A 9,774-nucleotide genomic window follows, 5' to 3' on the forward strand; every position below is an offset into this window, starting at 1 on the left:
CACTTTGTCCGACAAAGGGGCTGATCCTGTCACTATGATCACCCACTCAGGTGAATTCTCGCACTGCCCCAACACACACAAGTTTTGACCCCCTCTAAGGATCTCACTGATTGTCATATCAAAGACAGCCCAATCCAACACCTAATGCAGTACTATAATCAAGTCTAGGGATCAGGTGCAACTTTCTAGTTTTGCTCATCTGTTTCCAAGGACCAGGGCATAACTGAAAAAAGGTCTGGCTCAGGGTTTCAAGCAAACCCACACTAAATGTGCTTCAGGTCTCACCCTGGCAGCTGAGACAAGCCACCCCAACCAACTTGGCAGCACATTAGTGTCAGCCTTGGCAGGATAAACCTTCCTAAGTTTATCCAATGATTGTGAAGATTCTAAACTAACACGAGTCTCTTAAGTGTCCAATTTAAGGGTATTACATAGAAACACACCATAATAACATGAATCAACACACTTTATTCATTTACAATAAATGTCAAAAAGTACATCAATCTGATTGGAGCTAAGGGCATACACTGTCTAACACTCCCCAAGTCTATTCAACGGCTGAGAATATTCTAAACTAACACGAGTCTCATAAGTGTCTAGTTTAATGGATAATTTCATAGAAACATACCAATGTCAATATGAAACAATAATTTACTTTTATTCATTTACAATAAATGTATCTGTACATCAATCTGATTGGAGCTAAGGGCATACACTGTCTAATAAGAATGACAATCATCTACTTGATCCAACACTTTGGTACCTTGTACATTAGATGGGCAATGGTCTACTACTCCGTCTATTGCTCGTCTTGTTTCAGCTAGTTGCCTTAAGTCAATCATGAAACTGCCGAGGATGTCAGGTAATACAATGACATTGACATTTGAAGAACAAGACGAGGCAACCTGCACAACACGATAACATATGAATTAGACACTAATAAAGAAAAAGTCAAATAAATTGTAATACCTTCTCTAAACCAGTTTGATCGTAAGACAGATGCGAACCAATGAAATCACCACATCCGTCGGTGCGATGCAAACAAAACACTTGCAAATGTCCACAACAAATGAACACACTTAGCCTCTTAGCATAAGAAATGAGAAAAGAGCAGATTTAATCGCTAAGACAAAAGCTCACCAATTTAGAGCCCTTTGCAGGCTTGTCTCGGGAACGACACACCAGGCCAATTTCTTCTACCACTTGCTTGGCATTGGCTGATTACCACAAGGATTGACATTAACAACTTGGATGTCTATGAGTGGCCCCTGGGGCATAACGGGAGGAACACTCGGTTCTTAGGGCTCGTCTGCCTGTACCTCTAGACTTTATGGAAGGACCTCTGGACTTTGTGGAAGGACCATTATATTGGCATTGCTGATTACCGCCCTCCTCCACGTCCTTGCCCAAGTAGAAAGGGGCTGCACCTGCATGCGACACAGCCTCTACTTATGGAAGGTAGTTGAAGACGCCAATTCCAGCAATCTATTTCTCAATCTCATTTACTCCAAAGTCCTTTTGCCTTCCATTGGACTACCTCTTTCCCCAGCAAATGTCTAAACCATCAACAATAGCTATGTGGATCTCCAGAGGCTCCAAGTCGCGTGGAGTGACAGATAGTTGGAACCGTTAACAAAAGAACATAAAAAGATGAGTAAAAACGTAAAAATATACCCTCCTATCACTCGGGTCCATTAATTGGTAAACAGTTAAGTCCAGTTGATCATGCAGATACCCAAAAAACGTGGACGCCAGCGGAAGCTTGTAACCGGCGGAGGCCATAACAAGTAGAGCTAAAGAAATCTGTAGGCCATTAGTCAGGGCTCCCAGGGAAGACAAACTCAGACAACGTAGAGGATAAACACAACCAGATGACATTTAACATCCCCATTCCTGACCAAGACATCAACTTTATTTTTTTCATTCAAACCAGTTCTAAATCCAACCATCTAGTGTCATTTTCCTTGGGCTGATGTCATATCCACATTGGCTTTAAAACTCTATAGTTCGGTCATCAAATCTGCATAAATCCCAAGCAATTCATGAGGAAGAGACTCTGGATGCTGAATATGGAAAGCTGACACAACTCCTCGAACATGTAGCATTAGGAATCCAAAACTCACCAAACAACCCAACAAACGTATGGGTCTGGCAACACAAGTGCGCAATTAGTGGCTCCATGAAATCCACACCCTCTCAACTTGGAAGACCCATAAAACAATCTCTACCAACCTCAACAAAACGACAGAATGCAAGAGTCCATTCTCCAATACATACATCCCCAATAGTTAGACACAATCGTAGGATGATGCTTACCAAGTTAGTAAACTCTCTGAAAATGGGGGGTTACCACCCCACCCATGCCTTTTAACATCATATCACTTCTGTCAAACATCGCATAACAGGGCTGCGAAGGAACCCACACAATGGTTCATTTTCTCTCAAAAGTTGAAGAAACACGAATAGTTCAAAACTCCACTCTTTCAAATTACAAGCATACCCCCTCACATAATCATTCACACCCTCAGCGGCAATATAAAAGTTGTCATGGCCACCACCACATCAGATCCCTAAACGGCTAAACACAGAGTGGATACTCAACCAAATGTTTTGGTGAGTAATACACCAACTTAATCCGTTCATGCTCTAATCAAATAACGACATCATCACATGATAAATAACCTATTAATTAAAATTAAAATTGCTTATTGACAAAATATCTTCCATCAATAAGCAGGGGGCTAATCAACAGAGAATGTGAAGAACGACAGTACACAAAATTCATTCGTCCTATGCCGCTTAGTAGGTCCATTAACAAAAGAACTAACATGATGCACAAAACCGATAACTTGACCTAAAAGCAATAGCCCTGCATAACAAACTATCCTCTTACATACCACTCCAGGAGAAGAGCCTACAGCAAATTGACAACTACAAAAGGTAGAGATACATGCAAAATTATTAGACCCATTTCCGATTGAAAACAAGGATGTAATGAGAACCTTGATTGGTAAGAATACGAAGGTTACACCTTACGATGAGAGTTGAGATAACGCAAAAATTAATCACTATTGTAATTGTGGCAAATGTTATAATGACTAATAGTTTACCAAAGCAAAAGCTATTGAAGAACTTCTGGATGAATGTAAAATGCCTCAGAACATTAAAATGAATCATCCAACTTGCGATGAGCTAAGGTCACTGCCCATAGTCACTTAAAATAGTGATGAACAAAGAACGCTCTTCCGCCTACCGCGATGAACCACAACAGCTCGCCTGTTTATCTTATTTAAGTACATTATCCTTGGGTCTACATAGGATGGCTAAATTCAATGATCATTTGGCTCAGCTTGGAAGTAGTACAAATGCAAATATGCAGAGTGCAAAACTATGTATTTTGTATTTGTACTCCTTCCAAACTGAACTTTAGGTGTAAATGTTGGTCCATATTGAGCCCATAGTGATGTGCTCAGGGGGTTCACTGCATTTAGCAGTAAATTTGGCTAAACCTTTTCATAGAGGCTGGGCTGAACCCATGTCGACTTATGTGAGGTCATTGTGGGGTTCAACACTATACAAACTAGGCCTAATTTGGCCATACAACATCTTGGGTTGTGAACCTTTAAAGGAAATGGGCCTAAGGCCCATAATTAATAAGATTAAGTAAACTGTCACATGACAAATTAAGTAAGTTGGGTCAAATCTGAGTTTGGAAATGGGTATAGAGCACCCAACCTCTTAAGCGGATAGGGCTTAACTCTTAATAGAGTCCAGATCCAAATTAGATTTGGATAATCTCCTAATTATATTAAGAGAGTGCTCCATAAGGAGAAAAGAATAAGAGGGTGAACCAAACTAGCAGACCACTCTCTCTTGTTCTCTTTTGTCTTCTGATAACTCTGTATTTTAATGCCTTAAGCGCATCATTTTAGGGGTATTTTAGACCTTAGACTGACTAATTTGTACCATTATTCCGGTTAAATTCAATGTTGTGACCTCTGAGGGTCCTTGTGCAAATTCTGGGTAAAAATTGGGAAATTTACATAGTTTTCTGCAGATTTTGGGAAGCTTGTGAGAATTCCAGTTGAGAGAGGGGGTGTTTCTGTGAAAAACTAAGCACAGGAGGGCGCCTCCTATCTGCTAAACCTAGAAAGGCGCCCCTCCTATTATATTAGCATATTCCCCTCTCCTTAGCAAACCCTAGGGCGCCTCCCTACTCATTCTTTTCACCTCTAACAAACCCTAGCCACCCCTAACTGCTAAGTCTTCACCTTCCACTCCTCCCTAACATCTAATCTCAACCATCCAAGCCTTAGCAACCACTCATACCCTTAGATCTTCACATTGCAATCCCCACCCTCCATTGTAGGGCACCATCTCTTTAGCATTCTCACCCTAGGCACCCAAATCTCCACCATTCAATCCTAAGAGCTTAAATCCTAGCCCTCCATTCCTAAACCTTATGGGCGCCCATTTTTCTGTATAAATCCACTAGTCACCACTCTCTTTCTCTCTAATCCCAGTTTTGTCCACCCTTCTCTATAAAAAAGACCCCAAGGAAAAGGGGTTGGTCAATTCACCCAGTTCACAAGGCTCCTAGCCCTCCATTCCTAAACCCTACGGGCGCCCATTTTTCTATATAAATATACTAGTCACCACTCTCTTTGTCTCTAATCCCAGTTTTGTCCACCCTTCTCTATAAAAAAGACCCCAAGGAAAAGGAGTTGGTCAATTCACCCAGTTCACAAGGCTCCTAGCCCTCCATTCCTAAACCCTAAGAGCGCCCATTTTTCTGTATAAATCCACTAGTCACCACTCTCTTTCTCTCTAATCCCAGTGTTGTCCACCCTTCTCTATAAAAAAGACCCCAAGGGCCCTAGAGAAGGGGTTGGTCAATTCACCCAGTTCACAAGGCTAAGGTTTCTTGAGGAGTTCAAGGGTTGTAGAAAGGAAGGACGCCCAGATCTTGTCAGGAGGGGTTCCTACAAGCAATCCAGCCAATCTGCAACTACAACCATTGGATTTGATCAGCCATCCCTTCCGTTTTCTTTATTTTCTTTTATGTTATTTTTATTTTGGCAATCTTTTAGATTTAATTTCCGTTTGTTTGATTGTTTTGCAGATCTAAATTCATCCGGTTCAAGTCTAAGGTATCTCGAGGGGTTTGAGTGCTGAACGGAGGGAGAAAGCGTGTAATTCGTCTTCCCGGACAACTACCGCCACTAGATCTGAATTTTGGATCATTTTTATTTTTTTTGTTGATTTTAGTGTTCTTTAATTTCTGAATTTTAATTACTGCCTTGTTCAATTCAGAACATTTAATTTCAGCATTAATAAATTTAATGTTCTTATTTTTTGCAAATCTCATATCTATTTTCCTTTTATTTGTCCGAAACCAAAATAATATTTTTTATTCTTGCTTCCTTGTGGGTTCGACCCCTTCCTCACCACGTACTAGGTTGTTTAAGGTTACGTAAGGATTGGAAAAATTTACAAATCTCTAAATTGGTGCCACGGGTGTTTGACAACGCATCCCGGGCTCACCAAGTTTTTGGCGTCGTTGCCAAGAAAGCAATGTTTTGAAAACTTTTATTTCTTTGTTTCGGATCTGTTTACATTATTTTTTTTATTTCATTATTTTTCTGATCTTTGGAAATAAAACTCTCATAATTTATCTTTATTTTCGCAGGACGTAGTAGCCGAAGGTGGGGTGCTAGAACACTGTCGAACTACGCACAAAGAAAAAAAGAGAAATATTGGGTAGCGACTGAGGTGTGGTCGTCCTAACTTATTTCTGATTTTTCTTTTTGTTTTAATTTATCTTGGTAAATTAGTGTTTTCGAATCTTTGGTTATTTATTTTTATTTTTATTTATTAATAGATTCGGCTATATTTTTTAGGATTATTTTTCTCTTTTGTTTCATCTTTAGATCTAATTAGTTATTTAATTTCCTAATTAATTGTTAATTAGGAAATTATTAAAAATTTTGAATTTGAGTTTAAATTTCAAAATTTGAATTCAAAATTTGAATTTGAATTTGAATTTGAATTTGAATTTAAAATTCAAATTTCGAATTTCAAAAAAAAATAATATTTTAAAAATTTTTGCATTTTCGTTCCAACATTTAGGGTTTGGTATGTTCTAGAGCATGCATCATATAGGATTTTTTAATTGCTGAAATCATTTTGTTAGTTGTTGATGTGTTAGGGTTTTTCATTTTTTTAATTGCTCTCTTTGCTGAATTAATTTATTTTATTATTTTATCGATGAATTGCATATTAGAGATAACTGTTCATGCATTGTAATTAGTTGCATTTGTTTTGTTTATTGTGTCTTTTTGTTAATCCATTTAAGCGCAATCCAATTTAAATAAGATAAGGTGGGGATTTCATCACCCTTCCTTGGCCCAAAACCACCACCCTTTCACGTGCGGTTCAGCGTAAACCTTAATTTAAAATTTGGATAGCAAGATCCTTTAGGAGGCCCCACACTTTTGGTTCAAAAGTGTGCTGAAGTTTAGGGAAGCTTGTAATTATTTTCCCTAACTGGCAGTTGGTGTCTAATGAAAGAGGTTAGCCGGCTAAGCCTAAGCGGGTTTTGTGGTTACTTAATTAGGTCCTTGCGAAAGCAAGGGTAGCCTCCCACATCCCCACCTCTTACCTGGCTAAACAAAGGAAGTGGTGTAATTCCAAGTGAACCTAAGAGGATTCACATTGGTTGAACCACTAGTTTAGGAAACCTTAGTTTAGCCCCTAGGTCGTGTGTTTTACTTGCTTGTGCTTAATAAAAAAAATTAAAACAAAATAAAATGAATTCAAAAGCCGGAGTTTGTAGAATTAGAAACTACTTCCAACCTAAGCCACAAATAAATTGGAACCATGTGTCTCAACAACTGGATAAGATTAATGGGATGGCCTAAAGACTTGATCAAGTCCTTGCATTTCGTCAACAAATTGGCCCATACCCAACCTTGTCATCCTACCCAACATGTTCCATCTGTGCCAGCCCGGCCCACCAAATTCATGATTGTCCAACGGCGGCCCAATTTCTGCCATTTATCCAAGAACAGGTTCAAGCAGCCCAGAGTTTCTCGAGGCCTAATAATGACCCATTTTCAAATACTTACAACCCTGGGTGGAGAAATCACCCTAACTTTTCTTGGAGGACATGTCAACCTAACACACAGCCCCAGCAGTACCATCCATCTAAATCCATAGCCCAACAATTTCAGAGGCCACAAGTGTAGAGCCAATTCCAACAAACTTACCGTAAGAACCAACCGATCCAACCTTATCAGGTTTACCCAAAACCTCCTTAAACCAGTACGGTTGATCACAAATTCATGCAGCTTCAGTAGCTAACTCTAACTCAGCAGCAGTCCATCGCTATATTAGAGAGCCAAATAGGGCAGCTATCCGAAGCCAATGTGAGGAGAGAAGTAGGACAACTACTAAGTCAACTGGTTACGAATCCTAGAAATCAGCCACCGGGTTTTCCTCCATAGCAAAGTCAACCACCTCATAAGAACCCTCAGTTTGAAAATGCCAAGGCTATTATGACCTTAAGGAGTGGGAAGATTTTAGAGGACCTGTATGAGAAAAAAAATTGAGAATATTAGTGAAGAAGAAAAGGAACAAGAAGACCATAAGTTAGGGGGGAAGAAAAAGGAAAGGAAAATTTAGAAGAATAACCTATAGTGAACCGACCTGTAGTTCCCTTTCCAACCGCACTCACAGCCGCGTCATTGCGAAAGACGAAAGAGGCTTGCAATGCGGAGATCAGGGAGTTATTCAAGCAAGTCCATATTAACATCCCTCTCCTCAACACAATCCAACATGTCCCAGCCTACGCCAAATTCTTGAAAGAGTTGTGTACTCAAAAGATGGAGCCACAATCGGCCCCACAAAAAGTGATGCTCTCGGCAGATGTTAGTGCGGTTCTCCTAAACCAACTCCCCCGGAAAATAAAAGACCCTGGTGCTCATCTAATAAGTTGTGTCATCTTTAGAATCACTTTCAATCGGTCCCTATTGGATCTTGGGTCCAATGTAAATCTGCTCCCCTTTATTATTTATGAAAGGTTCAGGATCAGTGTCATCTCAGAGTAGAGGATTGTTACTTCCTAGTGGATTTTATTGTCCTAGACATGACCCCAACCAAGGAACTGAACCATAACTCGATAATCTTAGGACGTCCATTTCTAGCAACTGCCAATGCAAATATCAACTATAAATCGGGAGAAATGGACATTTCATTTGGGGAGCAGAAAGTCTGATTAAATGTATTTAGTGCCACTAAGTATCCAAACCTAGGGGAAGAGGAGTTCAAGGTAGATGTAGTGGACGACCTTGTAGATGCCCTGTCTACCCTTTGATTAGCCAAATCTGAGCCCTGCCTGTGTAAAGAAGAAAGCGAGTTTGAAGTGTAGATGTGAGAAGTGACTGAATGCGTCTAACTGAAGACGTTAAACTTAGCGCTTGTTGGGAGGCAACCCAACGAAGTTTTATTTTAGTTGTCTTGTTAGAGTTTGTCTTTTCTTTTGAATAAATTCCAGAGTTCAGTTCGCAAATCCTGAACCCCTATTGAATACCTATTGATAGTTCCCTTTGGTCCAAGTCCCTTTTGCATTATTCTATTCATTGCCATTAGGGACAATGGCATTTAAGTTGGGGGGTGAGGAAAGAGAGAAATTTTTGAAAAATTGAGAGAAAAATTAAAAAAAATTGAGAAGCTAAGCCTTTAAATATGTAGAATTAAAATTTCACTAAAAAATTTAATATTTTTCCATTAAAAGAGATTCCCAAACAGAAAAAGTTAAGGAAACTGATAAAAGAATATTGAATTTTGTAGAGATTGGTAGCAAGTGATAGGAGTTAAATTGGTCTTCTTTGAATGTTGTCGAAATCGTTTAGAAATTGAAAATACTCCCAAGTTTGCCCCTATAAAGATAAGAAGAGAAAGATTGAGAAATCAGACGAAAAATTCTACAAATTAATAGAGATAGTGGACGACCCCGAACAGTGTTGAATTTTACACAAAGAAAAAAAAAAAGGTCAATGGACACTCTAAACTTAGTAACCGTGTCTCTTCACCTAAGTTAAGTGTCGAGATTCGCGTCAAAGGGAAAGGGAATGCCAAAGACACTTACCTAACACTTAGTAACTAGGTCACTTCACCTAAGTCAAGTGTCAAGATTCCCGTTAAACGGTGGAAAGTAGAAATAAAAATGTGTATGCATATTAAGTTCAGGGGTAGAAATCCACTATCAGAAATGATAAGAAGAATACCTGCTTGATTTTAAAAATCAATCTCAGCTTATGGAGAGAGTTTGCAAATGGAAGGGTATATAAGAATTTTAAGCCAATTTTCTGTAACGTTCAAAGCAGGACGATTTTACCCCTTAAACCCAATACTGATCTTTACAAAGTTTGAGAATTATGGAATCAGGATACTTGGCTAATTTTGTTAGGGGTGATCTTGCAATGGGAATGATCTCTTTACTCAGTGTACTTTTAATGTTGCATTGCTAAGGGACTAGTAATGGTTAAGTTGGGGGGTGTTAACTTTGTATTTTTATACCTTAAAGGCGTCATTTTAGGGGTATTTTAGACCTTAGGCTGACTAATCAGTACCATTTTTCTGGTTAAATTCAATGCTATGACCTCTGAGGGTCCCTGTGCAAATTATGGGTAAAAACTGAGAAATTTACAGAGTTTTCTACAGATTTTGGGAAGCTAGTGAGGATTCCAACTGAGAAAGGGGGTGTTTCTGTGA

This window comes from Nelumbo nucifera, chromosome 5 (genome assembly GCF_055504915.1).
Source record: "Nelumbo nucifera cultivar China Antique chromosome 5, China Antique-T2T, whole genome shotgun sequence".
Classification (NCBI taxonomy): Eukaryota; Viridiplantae; Streptophyta; class Magnoliopsida; order Proteales; family Nelumbonaceae; genus Nelumbo; species Nelumbo nucifera.